The following is an 18,255-nucleotide window of genomic DNA, read 5'->3' on the forward strand; positions in this document are numbered from 1 at the left end:
AACACAGCCATACCACCATATTAATGTACTATGGACACTGCAACCTATCAACAGGCTCAAACTGTCTTAGGCTCTGCCCCCTATTACTGTCCTGTACTCATAGGAAAGTATTTACCTCCTCGAGCCGTCTTAATAGTACCATGCCCCCTATTAATGTGAATCACTCACAGGAACGTATTTACCTCCTTAAGCTGTCTTAATACTGCCATGCACCCGTATTACTTTTCTGTGGTCACTGTAACCTATGTACCGGTTTACTCTGTCTTACCACTACCATTTCACCTTATTATTGTTCTGTAATCGCTGTAACATAACTACCGCCTCAAACTGCCATACCACCCCCTTAATGTTCTACGGTCACTGGCATGTATCCACCGGCTCACATTGTCTTAACATTGCCACGCCACCAGATTAATGTTCTGTGGACACGGTAACCTATATATACGCTCATATTGTCTTAACAACACCATGCCACCAAATGAATGTCCTGTGTACGCTGTAACCTATGAACAGGCTCATACTGTCTTAACACTGCCATGCCACCATATTAATGTTCTGTGGTCACTGTATCCGATCTACCAGCTTACTCTGTTTTACCACTACCATTCCACCTTATTAATGTTCTGTAACATAACTAGCGCCTTACACTGCCATACCACCCCCTTAATGTTCTACTGTCACTGGCATGTATCCACCGGCTCACATTGTCTTAACAACGCCATGCCACCATATTAATTTTCTGTAGACACAGTAACCTATCTATAGGCGTACACTATCTTAACACTGCCATGCCAACATATACATGTTTTGTGGTCACTGTAACATATCCACTGTCTCACACTATCCTAACACTGCCATGCCAACATATTAATGTTTTGTGGTCACTGTATTATATCTACCCGTGCATATTGTTTTAACGACACAATGCCACCACTTTAATGTTTTGTGGTCACTGTAATATATCTACTGGTTTAAACTGTCTTAACAATGCCATGCCACCACATTATTGTTTTGTGGTCACTGTAACATATCTAATGGCTCAAACTGTCTACCATGTTTGGGACGACTCTCTTGTTTTGGTCTTCTACAGGATTTCGGCGACTATTCTCGACATCTCTGATCACTGACTAACGAGATCTACCTGCAGCCTTGAGCATTGTACTACCGCTCCTTTTTCAACTCCGCTCGACGAGGTGCGGCCATTATTAGAATACGCATAAGGGTTCCGCCCACAGTATTGCGATAAGGTGCATTAGTATGAACAGCATTCCATGCATATGTGTATGGTTAAATACTTCGTGACTGACTACGTCTTTTCATTGAACAACTCACTTTCTGAGCAGAGTGGCAGGCCAAAACACTGATACTGTGCTTTGCGACATTCCAGTACCATTTGACTCCGAAGACTCCTGACCTCTCTTTTCCCTGATGAATTTCCAAACAAATAAGCTAATAATGAAGATGGAAAGAAACATGTCGGTTCTTTGATGAGTCTTTTTGATCTTTGTCAATTAAGCTGACAATTGGTGTTTCCCAGTAGTGGGACACTTTATCTCTAGCAGGATAGTTTGATTACTGACTAGATTTTGAAAATGGTGATACAATTTTTTGTGTGAAAAATCTTATGTTTTAGGTTTATGTGTTTTGCTATTTTTTATCCGTGTACTTTAGGTATGTATGAGTGTAGTATGGATGGAGCATTTGGTGATATGAATGGGTCTGGTTTTGTTGCGTAGGACAATTTGTCGATGGTATTAGAAAGTATTGTACAAACACAAATTATTAATTCTTTTTTCTACTTTTCTATTGTATTTCTATGTTTGATATATTATAAAATTTTGTGATGAATTTTTAATGAATTAAAAGATATCTATTTTTCATATACGTTATGGCAGTGAATTGAAACTTTTCAATTTCCATTGATTGATATATTTATTTGTGTTGCAAGAGAATAGGCTGATTTTAAGCATTGTCTCCATTTGACCTTCCACCTGAACAAGTTTGCATATCCCGGCCCCCTAGTTGTTTTATATACACGTGCTCTCCCCAGGCACGGCCGTGGATATTTCTTTGCCTGGAGTCCCCTTTCTAATGTTTCTTCAAACTGTCTTTCCATCATATTATTGTTCTATGCACACTGGAACATATCAACAGGCTCACACTGTCTTTACACTGCCCTGCCCCTTATTACTGTCCTCTACTCACAGGAACATATTTACCTCCTCAAGCTGTTTTAACACTGCCATTCCACCTTATTACTGTTCTGTGGTCACTGTAAACTATGTATTTATTTATGTATACAATAAGAAAATACTATTTCAAAGTGCACAGTTTACACTGTCTTATCACTACCATTCCACGTTATTAATGTTCTTTAATCACTCTAATATAAGTACCATCGCTCATTGCCATACCACCCCCTTAATGGTCTACAGTCACTGTCATGTATCCACCGGGTCACACTGTCTTAACAACGCCATGCCACTATATAAATGGTCTGTGGGCATAGTAACCTATCAATAGGCTCACACTGTCTTAGCACTGCCATCCCACCATATACATTTTTTGTGTTCACTGTAACATATCCATTACCTCACACTGTCCTAACACTGCCATGCCACCATATGAATGTTTTGTGGTCACTGTAACATATCTACCGGCGCACATTGTCTTAACTACGCCATGCTACCACATTAATGTTTTGTGGTCACTGTGATACATCTACCAGCTGACACTGGCTTAACAACACCATTCCACCACATTAATGTTTTGTGGTCACTGTAACATATTTACTTGCTCACACTGTCTTAACACTTCCATGCCATCATTTTACTGTTCTATGGACACTGTAACCTATCAACATGCTCACATTCTCTTAACACTACCATGCCCCCTATTCATGTTCTGTACTCACAGCAATGTATTTACCTCCTCAAGCTGCCTTAACACTGCTATGCCACCCGATTAATGGTCTTTCGTCCCTTGTCTGTCTTTTGCCCATCGAAGTCACCTACAGAACCAGGAGACTAAGACCTTTGTAGTTGGTGTAAAGCACTGAAGAATAATTACATGATCCTAGACATTTTGTGACATTCATGCAAAGAAAACGTACTGGTGTAGATGCTATTTGCAGCTTTGTTGACCTTCACAACGTTTCTGCTTTACACAACGAAGCACTTAACCCTTTTCACCTTATTGTGTCTCAGGATTTTGTCAAACATGCCTTTCTTCTTGCAAATAGACTTTTCTTTTAAAGTAGATACGTGTAAAGTGTTTATTATGACCAGCTCAAGTCAAATTGTTTTAAATACTCAAGGAAGTGTGGTTGGGATTGCCCTGAATTATATAAGTAATGAATGTTTACTTGGTGACAGCTTTGGGCACATTTAGTGCCAAATAGGCCAGGTGCTCTGAACTATAGGTGCCAGTTCACCACGCACAGATGCTTTGTATGGAGTAGTTCCAAATAGAATCTGTGTGATATACGCACACACAGGTGGAGCCAAGCAAATGCTCACTTGCTGTTGCTGGCTGGTGACAAGGCAAGCAGTCCCTTGACTTCACTCACTGCAGTGAATCTATACTAAACTGCAACACCAGTCTGGCTTCACGTCGAGTGCACATTTTACCATCTCGCCCTTATTGTTCAACCTTCATCTGCAATCCTTCTGCTCGCTCTTGGAAGATCTGGGAGTATTCTTTACCAACTATGCCGATGATACGCAGCTTCTCATTGAGCTGAGTGGGGACCACTCTCAGGACTCCTTGGCCCTTAACAACATCTATAATTCCATCGAGGACTGGATGTCCGAGAACTGGCCGTGTCTTAATGGCAGCAAAACTGAGCTCCCCATTTTTGGCTCCCCCAGGCTCGTTCTTTACTTGACCCTTCCTATGACAACTTCTTGCTACAAGATAATAAAATCGTGACCCACAAGACAGTAAAAACATTAGGGGATTCCTCGAGGCGTCCCTTAACTGGGATGCTCAAGTGCACATCTCTGTCGGAACTGTAATGACTATCTCAGGCTTCCACCGAGCCTTTGCCCTTATCTTAGTGAAAGGAACTCAGGGACTATAGCTCAGGCCACAATTCTAACCGGACTGGACTATTTTAACATCCTTCTATGCAGAGCTTTGAAATCCAACATGCAGGCTTGTTAAACCATTGAGAACGACGCGGTTCACGTGGCCCTGAATATCCCGAGAAGATCCCATATTTCCAATTTCAGGAGAGATCTCCATCGGCTCCCCATGCTCGAGTGAATCCATTTCAAAATAGGCACCTTAGAGCACCACTCTCTTTATGGCAAAGCTCCTGATTATCTTAAAGGCTTGGTTTCACCTTATCAACCTACAAGAAACTTACGATCGTCCACCCTTCCTCAGCTACAGAGATTCAAGTTCACATGATCCAGGAGTCTTGGAAGATCTTTCCCAGTCATTGCGTCATCCTTTTGGAACGCCTTACCTTACCTTTAACTATTAGCTCCATGCCTAACTCAAGCTTTTCCGGAAAACCCTGAAAACACATCTCCAGGTAATATCCTTGGACCTGTTGATTCGCCCTCCTGTAACTCCCCAAACTCCTGCAGATGACCAGTGTCCCGTCCTTCTGTTGTCCTTCCGTGTTTTTGTTGCGCCCGATGCCTGCGGGCTGCCGGTGCATTATACATTTATAAATAAAAATTATTTGCATACCCACAATGCCTTGCTGTTGTAATTCGGAAATGTAGGTGAACTTCCAGCGATGGCTACTAGGGGCGCTGTAGAGTGGCTGACTCAGCTCAAATGAATGTTCCTACTATATAGTCAAAAAAAGAAAAAAAGCACACAGATGGTGCCAGGTCGCATTGCACGCAGCCACAAGAATGCACTTACCAGACTCAGTAATGTCTAGTAAAAAAAACACAAGAGGATAACATGCTACACGTTTCACGCCCCCAGGGCGCTTGGTCACGCATACTCAGCAACATAGTGAAAGTAGGTTTTATACCATTGCACAACTCTATGATGGTGCGTCTGTCTCTGTTGTAACCTTGTAGATGGCGTCTGATAGCAATGTGAAGCAGAGAGTACACATTCTTTCAGTATAAATGCACAGATTAAAGCAAATGGCCTAAATAACTGCAAGTATACCAACAAAATAGGTTTTAAAGTGAAAAGTGCTAAAGTCAATCACAATAATACACATATCAAATTACCTGCAACCACATTCATAATAACAAGTATCTTTACATGCACTATTCAAAAACCGTGTAACAACATTTATAAAACCACCAAGAACACTTGAAAACATTTCACACAAATTCTATTAACCAATACCCTGCCATGTGCACACACAATATGTCCCCTAGGGGAGACCACAATTAAAAGAAAAAAAATAATCAATGTAATCTTTAATCACGTAAACGGTGATAATTTGTCGATTACAGTACTCGGTCAAATAACCCAATCCATTTGACCTCCGGGCCGAGGATTTATAAGGAAGGCCCCCCCCCCTTTTATCCAGAGGAGAAATGTCCATGCATTTCAGTCTTTGTCCTGCCCTGGGGCATTCCCGCACCGAAATGCTAGGCAATTCTCCTCTGAACAACAGTACCCACAGCAACCCCAAACACGTGTTTCAGCCTTGTTGGGGATCATCAGTGAGGTGAAGCTGTGCCCCTCTAAGAACAGTAAGCAAGGGGTCCACTTCTGGATCCAACTGGTAAATTAGAGTGATACCCAAAGTTACTTAATATGCAAAACAAGGGGGGTTCTGGGAATCCCTCTCCCAGCACGAACACAGCCCATTGACCTGTTCTTGGGTGGATGGCCCCTGAGAGAGACTCTACCAAGTTTTTAGCTCACTCTCCCTTTCAGGAGGAGAAATGTACCTGCATATCAGTCTTTATCTTTGCCCAGGGGCAGTCCAGCACCGAAATGCTAGGCCATTCTCCTCTGAACAAGAGTACCAACAACAACCCCAAACACGTGTTTCAGCCTTGTTGGACATCATCAAGCCACCAGGCAGCCTCACACCAAGCACCACTTAGAAAAGACCCAGGAATGCACTGTGAAGGGGGTGACTGGCTGCAGCAGGAACCCCATTGTGACATAGCGTTAATATATACATACACATACGGAATCCTCTACCCAACCTGTGTCGCATCTAGATAGAAATGTGATTGTTAGCATATACCACACTTAGATGGAATTCTTAAGTGGAGCCTGCTCCACATATAGATAGAATTGTAAATGTTAGCATGTTCCACACTTGGTCGGAATCCTATACCCAGCCTGCGTCGCATCTAGATAGAAATGTGATTCAATGATTGACATGCGATTCACCGAGCCTGGACCAAGTGTACAATCTTGAATCAATAACCAACCCACTAACAATCTCACCCCTCTGCATACACCTCTCAAACTCTAAACAAACACAACCACAACTCTATAGCACAACAAACCACACAAACTTCAGTACACCGCAACAACAAAACATAACACACAAGGACCTGCACAACAGTACATGACGTCTACCGAAAGGAAAGCACCCCAAGCCCAGCCAACGGACTCACCAGGCTGAGGCTGCCAAACAGCACATCACTGCTCTCTTGCGCTTGTCCAGCCTTTTCCCACTAACTCCCGTCCCTTTTTTCAGAGCCGCCAGAGCGCCAGGGGACCACTCCGGTGGTGATAGTGCACGGTACAAATATCCTTTAACATTAACATTAACAAGTACAGCCACCTGTACAAAAAAGTCAAAAGCCTGAGGACTCATTTGTAATTAATAATGCAACTAGTCTATCAAAATAATGGGGCAGAAAGATGGACAATGCTGTATTAAGTCAAGAGCCACTCTCTATAAGGTGCAAAGTGCAATTGAATGTAAACAGAAATAATAGCAGCGATGATCTAATGATGATCTGCACAGAACAAATTGTCCTAATGGCCAAAGTGCATGAATTCGCAGCATAATATGTAGCACCAGTCTTCACCTCAATAGGTGACAGAGTGCATAGTAGTCTGATTAAAGGTGACAAGGGCAGGGGATCATTAACCCACTCAATATACAGTACAGTTACAGATATCCGGGGGCCCACAAAGCACCCCCCAGCCCAGGAGTCAGAAGGATATATACAGTTTTTAATGCACCAATGCATTGACATTGCTTCGGCTTGTGAGTGAAGCATGTAAGAGGCTTGACCGCACACCCCTTTCCAAACGGTGCACTTTGAGGGGAAGGAATGCACGTGTTTACCTGGCAACATCCACTACATGGCATTTTTCGAATGCTCAGAGCGCATAGGCTGTGCACATTACAGCCCCCAAATGCGAACATATGCACCCAATTAGCAGCTGCACATTGTGCGGGTGGGGAATGGCAGGTCAAGTGCATCCTAGTCGAGAGTTTGGTTTTTGAAGGCACGCAGGAGCTTGCCAACAGATGGCTCGCGAGATCCCTGTGCCCCAGTCCCTGGTGTAACTGGAATGTCGCTACAGGGCGGCCTTGCAGCAACCCTCCCCACCTCCCGCCCCCACGAGCTGTGGGCGATGTGTTTATTTCGCCTGCTGCCATGAGCAGGTCCAAGCTTGAGCCTTCATAGGTTGTCTTCATTGTGCTGTAAATAACAGCTGTTACTACCCAACTAAATGGCACTCGTGATATTGGCTGTGGAAGGATGCAAAGCTGAAGAGATGCTGCAGCACCTGGACATGTGCAGTCAGGCTACACACAGCTCTCTGGAGAGAGGCATATATGCCTGCCTTGCCCAATCGGAGACACCCTAATTATTGCCCCCTGACCCCCCTTCCCTGGCTCTTGCTCTCTCTCTCTTTATCCGTCCCTGTTTTTGCACAGCTCTCTGTCGCTTGGTAGTTAGATTCACACTATACACATCCTCTAGGTTTATACACTGGTAAATGATGTCGCTTCTGCTGAACAACTGCCACCTGCTTGTGAAATAACAGCTCTGCATACACATTCTGAAGCTAGTGTTGCACAAAAACCACAACCCACTTTTCTCAGCCACTCCGTCGTTCACACTAGGATTCATAAAACAGATGCTGCAACCAAGCTCTCAACCCCTATTCTGCCAGTCGTGCCATTATTAGCATGCGCCATTTTGCATTCCGGCAGATTTATACATCCAGAGACTGCAAGTACAATATGGCGGGAGAATCAAAGTCAAGAATGGTTGATAAGTTGACAACAGGCATTGAACAACTTCAGACCATGCTCACTCAGCCATACCCATTTCAAGACTTAGGGACTGACTTACAAAAGCCTTTTTGGATACGAAATTCCCATTGCAAAATGCACTGCAAATCAGGGTTCCATGTGTTAATATCCCCGCAAAAATATCGCCATACAAAAATATCGCCATATTTTTGCAGTGATATTAATGCATGGAACCTGCGGGACACACACCCACAACTCTAGTATTATTTTAAAAGGAGCGGGGGACACCCCCGCAACTTCCGCTCTTAATATTATCTGCACCAGAAATATCGCCTATGGCCGTTCCCGACGACCATATATACGGCGATATTTTTGGTGGGGATAATATTACCTGATACCCAAATCAGGCCCTTAGACACAGGAAATGTTGTTTTGCAGATGCACTGTTTTCCCATGTAACTAACCGTAGAAGAGCCTGTAAGATAAAGTCACACACTTGTAGTCATTCTTGGACTCAGGCATGCAGCTTGCTTTGATGCATAACTTTTGAAGTTCCACAAAAAGTCTAACAGGTTATTTGCACATCACACAAGCAATCAGTTGTAACAGCAATGAACATAGAGGATCTGTGGCTGGAACTGCCGTTAGGTTCAGGAACTATGATGGTGGGCCTTGGCGCTCATAGTACAGCGTGTCTACACCACTGGCTCCCATTTATATATTCACTCTTTATTTCTGCTTATGCTGTTCCGTGAGAATCAAGAGCAGCAATTACTTGAGTTTTGAAGAGTGTTAAGCAGATTGCATTGACCATGCAGGGGGCGCTACAGGGACAGCTGACACACAGGCATGAAGTGGCCTATAGGTAACTATGGAGATTTCCTGGTAGGCCTCTGCACCCTGGGCCTCTTTTCTGTGGTATTTCTAAATGTCCGCATAGGAAAAGGGTTGGGCTTGCTGAAAATGTGTAACATGGGGCCACTTTTAAAATTATTTACAGGGCATCATTTGATTCCCAGTCCACCCCTGCTGACACAGCGGGCTGCCCTTCTGGCCCGCCCGGTCTGCATCGCCTCCACTGTCCTGATGGAGGCGGAAGGACGTGACCGGTGCCCCGGCCCGGCCGTAACCGGCCCGTGGCCCGGGGTGCAGGGCACTTAAAAGGCCCAGCACTGGAGCGATCCATTCTCTTTTCTAGTGCCGGGCGCGACACCCACCCCAACCACTCCCCTTGAAGCAAGGGGACAGGATGACTTAAAGGGATGACTTTGCTTTTAGGTTAACAGCATTCCACGATTTTTCTCTACAGGAAGTGAATGTCGGAATGTTGTTTTCTGTTTAATGTCCCAAAAAAAAGACTTTGTTTTTGCTTATGATAGGGGTTGTTATGATATCACTAATGGTGTTTTTCTTTGTCTCAGGAAGAGCTACGGGGCGGCCCTAGCCGAGGAGGACTCATGCTGCCGATGCTGCTGCCAGCTTTACCCGCTGACTACAGGAGCCAGGTTCATGGCAGTGACTGTCCTCGCAGAAAAAAAAAACAGAGGTGGGCTTGACTACTTGCTAAGAACTGAAACCGGAAGTGACCGGTCCACCCAGAAGGATAGTAGAACCGAACTGATGAATTACCGGTTTGTTTGAAGCCTGGGATGGCGAAGGGCCACCCGGAGAAGGTGTTTTACGCCAGGTCCAGTCAGAACCTTTACGTCAGGTCCAGTCAGGACCGGTGCAAGGCTAGGACCGGCCACGAGTTGACTCCAATAAAGTGGTCAGTATGCACAATGAGAGTCGGTGCAATCATTGAGAGAAAGGGGGAGATGAACATGGGAGGTGTGGCCGAGTAGATGGTAGCCGCGTTTCGCGTCACCTCAGTCTGCTTTAGAGAGCTGTTCCTTCCTACTGGTGAATAATCAAGCATGGTGTGTGCTCTCGAGTTAATGAGCTTATGCTCCAGATACCTCATAACGTGTGAATGTGAAATCGATAGAGTACTGCTGCACATGCTGCGTTTCTTATGCTCTTCAATCACCCCTCAATAGATGTGGAAATGTTACGCCCCGGTTTCTGAGGAAATGTTACGCCCCGGTTTCTTTCCCTCAGTGGAAAGTACTTTTGTACGAGGGTGGGGGTGATTTTATCTCATCACAAAAAATTGAAACATGTGTTGCTCCTTTTACCTTATTAAATCACGCATTTGTCATACTTTGTGCAAATTAAGCGCGTTCGGAAGAGGTGTCCTTTCTCGTTTCTGAAAGTAGGCATCTAAAATCATGTGTGGCACTCGCGGGACAGTATGTATAGCACGTGGCAAGATGCAGGCTCTCCCTTCAAAGAGTTCCCCACCCTCCGCTGGCAAGGCAGAGCGGCTTGAAACGACCGCTCTGAAAGGAAACGTTTTGCAGACTAATAACCACTAATGACATTTGGATAGGCACTAACGAAACAAATACACGCCGCGCCTTCGGTGGCCGCATTTCTGTGAAATGTTCCCAATGGCTGTTTACCTTTTGCTGCTGTTCAGGGGGGCGATTCACACGCGCCGTCTGGTCGCCTTCTGCCCCCACGCCGTCGGCTCCCCTCTGCAAGCCTCCACCAGCATCGCTCCAGACGGTGCAAACTTTTCGCGCGCTCTCGCCGGGGGTAGATTTCTCCGTCAGTGCCGCCCTTCGCGGGCAAGGCGCAGGAACCTGCTAGGCTGTTGCCTTCATAATGTCATCCCGGCGGCGACTGTCATCGTGGCTGCTCCACAGAGATCCTACCACACGTCCTTGGCAACGGGAGAGGGCTGTAGCATGCATTCCCAGGGTTGCTCTTATTTGTGTCTGGTGCATGCTGTGCCGAGCAGGCAGCCTTTTAAAGCTTCTGTTAACCCTGCTGCTGCTGGGCTGGCTTGCCTTAAATAAAGTGATATTTCTACAATGGCACATATTCATTTTTTATGTGTCTTCTTTTTCAACATACACTTTTTTGTTTGTAATAAAATTAAAACATCACCTGAGTTAAAATTACCTTATTTTGTTACATATAAAATTACATTTTTGTGCACGATTGCTGTAGTCCCTATCTTTGGTTGCAGGTGGAGTAGGGGTATTGTAATTAACCATTTTGTGCTTGAGTAGATGAAGCTCACAGCGGGTGCACGTGATAGTGAATTCTGTGGAAAAGGGCCCCTTAATGTCACAAAAACCCGCCAACCAGCGTTCAACGTCCTACAGACTAAGCTTAGCAATTTTTATTATTTATTTATTTATTTATTTATTGGACATTTGTATGGCGACTATAAACAAGTCTTTCCAGGTGACACAAGTCAAGCAGAGGGGTGGGGACATGGGAAATCAAAGGAAAACAACAAGAACAACGAAACAGTTATATTAGACTTGTGACAATCCTACTGTGCAAATGGATGACAAGGTGATAAGTGCGAGGGGGTGGGTGGAAGAGGGAGAAGTGCAATAGTGGGGGAGCCCCAACGGGTGGGGACGGGTAAGTGCTATTTAGGACAGGGCGGCAAGTGCCAGGGGAAAGAGGAGGGAGGGAGGAAAAGTGCAGTGGACAAGAGGACCGGGTTGGGATAGTCCGGGAAAGGACACACAAGGGCAAGTGCTGGCATGGGAAACTGGCAGGGACTGGTAGCGGGGTGGGTCCCTGTCTGACTCTGAAGAGACCAGGCCCCAGTCACAAAGGCAGGTGGAGAGTTTAGCACTGTAGGGGGAGAGGCAAGGAAGAGTAGAAAAAAAGAAAGTCTTGAGAAGTTTCCAGAACTTAAGACAGTCCGGCTCAAGTCTGAGGGCAGCGGGAGCCTGCAGGTTAGCAATATTTCACAAACTCACTCTCCCTTTATGAGAGGGTTTCCAACTTGTGGCTTTACAGATGCAATGGACTACAACTCCCCACTGCCCTAGCCACCATAGTCAAAGGTGAGGAATCTTGGGAGTAGTAGTCCACAACATCTGATGTGCCAGATGTTGCTCCTTTGTTTTAGTGGAACCACCCCTAAAATATTCCCTTAATGATCCTACCCATTCGTACCGACTGTCAACATCTTAAACCCATTGCCAAAATAAAAAGCTGTTTACCAATTCTACTGCATCCAAAGTCTTTTGACCTCACATCTCACCCTTGCCTCATGCTCCAACCCCCTCTGTACACCTGGCTAATCTGACCAGAGAAACAAATCCAAACAGGCCATCCATAATTGGAACCAAAGACTTTCCTAAACATCATTACTGCCGAAGAAAAGCTAGCCAACCCCTGCAACAGGTGGGTCACCTAGCGTGTTACTCCATGACCCCTACTCCTCCTAGACTTTTTGCAGACAAATGCATCTTACTCTTGTGCCCCCTCCTTATGACAATATGCCAGGTTGACCCAACACGGCACTGAGAAATTTTACAATGATCAGTAAAGAGTGCTGGTCATGCCACCTAGAGACAAGTCAATGGTCAGAGAACATATCCCCTACTCCAAGAAAAGGCCCCTCCTGTGACATGAGGAAAACCCCTCTCGTGTCTCGGGAGGAGTGCCTGGGGGCTATGCGAGAGCTGGAAACCTTTAGGTTCCAGAACATTCTAGAGGATGCAAAACCCAAGGCGTCGCCTACTCTAGTATCACTAGTTGTCCCATCACTCCCTTCGGATGCACCATTGCTCAAACCATTATTTGTTTTTAATAACAAAAAAATTCTTCTGAGTTAAAATGACCTTATTTTGTATTATTCTGTTACATAATATATTTCACTTGTTATGTGCCCAATTAATGTAGAACCTATCTTTGGCTTCAGGTGGAGGAGGGGTATTTTCCTTGCCCCCCCCCGGCCCCACGTGCTTTATGAAATAAAGACAATGGGCCTCATTATGAGTAGGGCGGTAAGGGATACCGGGCACGGGTAAGGAGACCAGTGCCGGTAATCCCCTACCGTCCTATTCCGAGGTCCCTTGGAGGGAATCGTAAGGAACGTGTGGTCCGACCACACATCCCTTACGGGTCCCGCTAAGGGACCAGGGCGCTAATAACGGGCTTGCAAGTCGCGAGCCCGTTATTAGCGCCCTCCCCATTCCCATTGAGCCCTATGGGGGCTCAATGGGAATGGGAATGGTTTGTTCAATGGGGACTTACCGGTCCCGGCAGGGTCGGACTACACCGGTAATTCCCCATTCAACAACAACGGTGCCGGACCCGTTATTGGTCTCTCGTAATGAGGCCTAATGTGTTACTCTATATTCCAAAGATAAAGACTTCTCAAACTAAAACACAGGCATTTTGAATTGCCACCCGACCTTTTGGAATTCTCTTCTAACTCACATTCATACAGCAGATCCTTTACTTCATTTTCGAAAATTGTTAAAAACGTACCTTTTTTCTAGAAATTGAACCTGTTATAGATTTTATAAAGCCTACATTTTCTGTTACCCGAATTCCTCTCGTATTTAATGTTTCTGTTGAATTGTATTTTTCTTTTTAGACAATGTAAAGTGCTCCAGATATCATCTTTTTTATAAGGTTCACGCTAAATAAATAAAATAACTATGAATTCAACATTTCCAGGAATGGTCATGTGGTTGCAATCCGAGCAGGCATATGGTTGGTGGCTGGGTTTGAATTTGTAGGTGCAGGCATATCAAGACCTCATTAGTAACTCCTTTTCGTCTCAGTTTGGCCCCCATTTCAAGCTGGATTTCTCCCACTAAACTCTAGCATCATGAGTTCCAAGGGGACTCTGGTGTTTCTCCAACTGGTAGAGGAGCATAGGAATTACTTTCTTGAATGGCTTGAAATGCCTCACACAGAAAACGTTATCAGCTGTCACTGCGCATAGGCTCAGTAGCATGGTCCAGATTAAGCCTTGGAGAATGTTCTCAAAAGTTACCCGCGGGCTCTGGCGAATCTCTTGCTGATCCTTGCAGATTTTTCTCTCATTCAGAATATTCTCAAATCTCCTTAAGGAGTCACAAATCTTCAGGGAAGATCGGTGGGGAAATGTGGCCTGATTCTTGGGGGAAAGACATACACAAAATAACTTAAAAGACTACAGGAGGGGAGAGAAAGGTGAGGGGAAAGCGAGGGTCAGGTGAGGTTAGGTGGGAGAGGTTAGCAAGAGGAAATGGGGTCCTACGCATCTGTGAATGTTATTCCAGTAGGACAGCACATTAAACTGTGCACTAAGATATCTCAGTAGATCAATGCAGCTATTGCAGTTATATATATTACATGGCCACAGTTGTGGCCATGAAGTTATGGTTAAGTTGATGTTTCCATAGGAAGAACACTTTTTGGGCGGCTTATAACTTCGCTCTCCCTGGACGAATCCTCACCAAACTTTGTAAAAAAAAGTATTTGGGTCACTCTGAATTTTTATGCAAAGTCTGGTGAGGATTCGTCCAGGGGGGGCAAAGTTATAGGGGGGGTCCCAAAACCTTTTTTTTCCCCATAGCCATAATGGGAAAAAAATGTGCTCACGCCTACAGCCCAAACCGCTGGACGGATTTACACCAAATTTGCGGCAGGAGCGGCGGCTTGGTCCCGAAAGCGTGCGTTGCTTTATTTGGTGTAAATCCGTCCAGTAGTTTTTAAAAAAATGACAAAAATGTAAGTGAAAAAAATTAGTGATATCTGTGTTCGCTTCGTAGACACACTTCCCTGTTCGCTCCGCGAACAGGACGGTGATTGGGCAAGCAGCTTGCGTGATGTCCGAGGACATCTGACGTGCTCTCTCATTGGATGCGGTGAAAGAGTGCAGTGCGTCTGGCTCCAGAGACGCCTGCCATCTTTGTTCCTCCGCCTGCACAGTAAGTCTTGTGTCTGTCTCCTGTTCCTCCCACCCCTGCTCATGCCCTGTGTGTACTTCTTGTCCCCAACACCCCCACTCATGCTCCGTGTCACGCCATTGGCACACGGTGGCCAGCGGAGGGCCGAGGAGCGGGATCTGCCACCTGCACACGAACGCAGTGTGTCTCTCTCCCTCCCCTCCACCCCCTGCTCATGTCCAGTGTGTCTCTCTCCCCCTCACCCCCACTCATGCCCCGTGTGTCTCTCTCCCTCCCCCCACCCCCGCTCATGCTCCGTGTGTCTCTCCCCCTCCCCCACTCTCCGCTCATGCCCCGTGTGTCTCTCTCCCTCCCCCCACCCCCCGCTCATACCCCGTGTGTCTCTCTCCCCTTCCCACATCCCCGCTCATGCCCCGTGTGTCTCTCTCCCTCCCCCCACCCCCGCTCATGCCCCATGTGTCTCTCTCCCTCCCCTCCACCCCTGCTCATGCCCTGTGTCTCTCTCCCCTTCCCCACCCCCGCTCATGCCCCGTGTGTCTCTCTCCCTCCCCCCCACCCCCGCTCATGCCCCGTATGTCTCTCCCCTTCCCCCCACCCCCCGCTCATGCCCCGTGTGTCTCTCTCCCCTTCCCATCACCCCCGCTCATGCCCCGTGTGTCTCTCTCCCTCCCCCCAACCCTGCTCATGCCCCGTGTGTCTCTTCCCCTCCCGCCCACCCCCGCTCATGCCCCGTGTGTCTCTCCCCCTCCCGCCCACCCCCTGCTCATGCCCTGTGTGTCTCTCCCCCTCCCACCCACCCCCTGCTCATGCCCCGTGTATCTCTCTCCCTCTGCCCCACCCCCGCTCATGCCCCGTGTGTCTCTCTCCCTCCCCTCCACCCCCGCTCATGCCCTGTGCCTCTCTCCCCTTCCCCCCACCCCCCGCTCTTGCCCCATGTGTCTCTCTCCCTCCCTCCCACTCCCGCTCAAGCCCCGTGTGTCTATCCCCCTCCCGCTCACCTCTGCTCATGCCCCGTGTCTCTCTCCCCTTGCCCCCAGCCCCCGCTCATGCCCCGTGTGTCTCTCTCCCTCTCCCCCACCCCCGCTCATGCCCCGTGTGTCTCTCTCCCTCACCCCACCCCCGCTCATGCCCCGTGTTTCTCTCTCCCTCCCCTCCACCCCCGCTCATGCCCCGTGTCTCTCTCCCCTTCCCCCACCCCGCGTGTCTCTCTCCCTCCTCCCCACCCCCGCTCATGCCCCGTGTGTCTCTCCCCTTCCCCCCACCCCCCGCTCATGCCCCGTGTGTCTCTCTCCCTCCCCCCAACCCTGCTCATGCCCCGTGTGTCTCTCGTCATCCCGCCCACCCCCGCTCATGCCCCGTGTGTCTCTCCCCCTCCCGCCCACCCCCCGCTCATGCCCTGTGTGTCTCTCCCCCTCCCACCCCCTGCTCATGCCCTGTGTATCTCTCTCCCTCCCCCCACCCCCGCTCATGCCCCGTGTGTCTCTCTCCCTCCCCTCCACCCCCGCTCATGCCCTGTGCCTCTCTCCCCTTCCCCCCACCCCCCGCTCTTGCCCCGTGCGTCTGCCTCCCTCCCCCACTCCCGCTCTTGCCCCATGTGTCTGTCTCCCTCCCCCCACCCCCGCTCTTGCCCCGTGTGTCTGTCTCCCTCCCCCCACCCCCGCTCTTGCCCTGTGTCTCTTTCCCCCTCCCGCCCACCCCCGCTCTTGCCCCGTGTCTCTTTCCCCCTCCCGCCCACCCCCGCTCTTGCCCCGTGTCTTTCCGCTTCCCACCCACCCCCGCTCTTGCCCCGTGTCTTTCCCCCTCCCGCCCACCCCCCGCTCATGCCCCGTGTGTCTCTCCCCCTCCCGCTCATGCCCCGTGTGTCTCTCTCCCTCCCCCCACCCCCGCTCATGCCCCGTGTGTCTCTGTCCCTCCCCCCCACCCCCGCTCATGCCCCGTGTGTCTCTCTCCCTCCCCCCCACCCCCGCTCATGCCCCGTGTGTCTCTCTCCCTCCCGCCCACCCCCCGCTCATGCCCTGTGTCTCTCTCCCTCCCGCCCACCCCCCTCTCATGCCCCGTGTGTCTCTCTCCCTCCCCCCACCCCCGCTCATGCCCCGTGCGTCTCTCTCCCTCCCCCCACCCCCGCTCATGCCCCATGTGTCTCTCTCCCCTTCCCTCATCCCCTGCTCATGCCCCGTGTCTGTGTCTTCTGTTCCCCCCGCTCATGCCCCGTGTCTGTCTCCTGTTCTCCCCACCCCCCGCTCATGCCCCGTATCTGTCTCCTGTTCCCCTCATGTGCCGTATCTGTCTCCTGTTGCCCCCCATTCCCCCCACTCATGCCCCGTGTCTGTCTCCTGTTCTCCCCACCCCCCGCTCATGCCCCGTGTCTGTTGTCTCCCCCACCCCCCGCTCATGCCCCGTGTCTGTCTCCTGTTCCCCCACCCCTCGCTCATGCCAGTGTCTGTCTCCTGTTCCCCCCACCCTCCGCTCATGCCCCGTGTCTCTCCTGTTGCCCCCCACCCCCTGCTCATGCCCCGTGTCTCTCCTGTTGCCCCCCACCCCCGCTCATGCCCCGTGTCTGTCTCCTGTTGCCCCCCACCCCCCGCTCATGCCCCGTGTCTGTCTCCTGTTCTCCCCACCCCCTGCTCATGCTCCGTGTCTGTCTCCTGTTCCCCCCACCCTCCATTCATTCCCTGTGTCTGTCTCCTGTTGCCTCCCCCCCTGCTCATGCCCCGTGTCTGTCTCTTGTTGCCCCCACCCCCCGCTCATGCCCCGTGTCTGTCTCCTGTTGCCCCCCACCCCCCGCTCATGCCCTGTGTCTGTCTCTGTTGTTCCCCCCACCCCCCGCTCATGCCCCGTGTCTGTCTCCTGTTCCCCCCACCCCTTGCTCATGCCCCGTGTCTCTCTCCTGTTGCCCCCCACCCCCGCTCATGCCCCGTGTCTGTCTCCTGTACCCTCCCACCCCCCCGCTCATGCCCCGTGTCTGTCTCCTGTTCCCCCACCCGCTCATGCCCCGTGTCTCTCTCCTGTTGCCCCCCACCCCCGCTCATGCCCAGTGTCTGTCTCCTGTACCCCCCACACCCCGCTCATGCCTCGTGTCTCTCTCCTTTTGCCCCCCACCCCCTGCTCATGCCCCGCGTCTGTCTCCTGTACCTCCTCTCCCCCCCGCTGATGCACCGTGTCTCTCTCCTGGTGCCCCCTAGTCCCCCGCTCATGCCCCGTGTCTGTCTTCTGTTCCCCCCACCCTCCGCTCATGCCCCGTGTCTGTCTCCTGTTCCCCCCATCCCCCGCTCATGCCCCGTGTCTGTCTCCTGTTGCCCCCACCCATGCCCCGTGTCTGTCTCC

General features: G+C 49.2%; 1 protein-coding gene across 1 annotated transcript in view; it reads right to left on the reverse strand.

The window, feature by feature from the left end:
- The window catches only part of GPER1 (G protein-coupled estrogen receptor 1), a 227,656-nt gene extending 216,676 nt beyond the window's left edge, over window positions 1-10,980 (reverse strand). Inside the window, exon 1 of the mRNA XM_069647209.1 lies at window positions 10,672-10,980. The gene's annotated coding sequence lies outside the window, so the exon portion shown is untranslated. The remainder of the gene's footprint in view (window positions 1-10,671) is intronic.
- Between the last annotated feature and the right edge of the window lie 7,275 nt (window positions 10,981-18,255).

This window comes from Ambystoma mexicanum, chromosome 2q, assembly GCF_040938575.1.
Source record: "Ambystoma mexicanum isolate Mex_15411 chromosome 2q, UKY_AmexF1_1, whole genome shotgun sequence".
NCBI classification, from domain to species: domain Eukaryota; kingdom Metazoa; phylum Chordata; class Amphibia; order Caudata; family Ambystomatidae; genus Ambystoma; species Ambystoma mexicanum.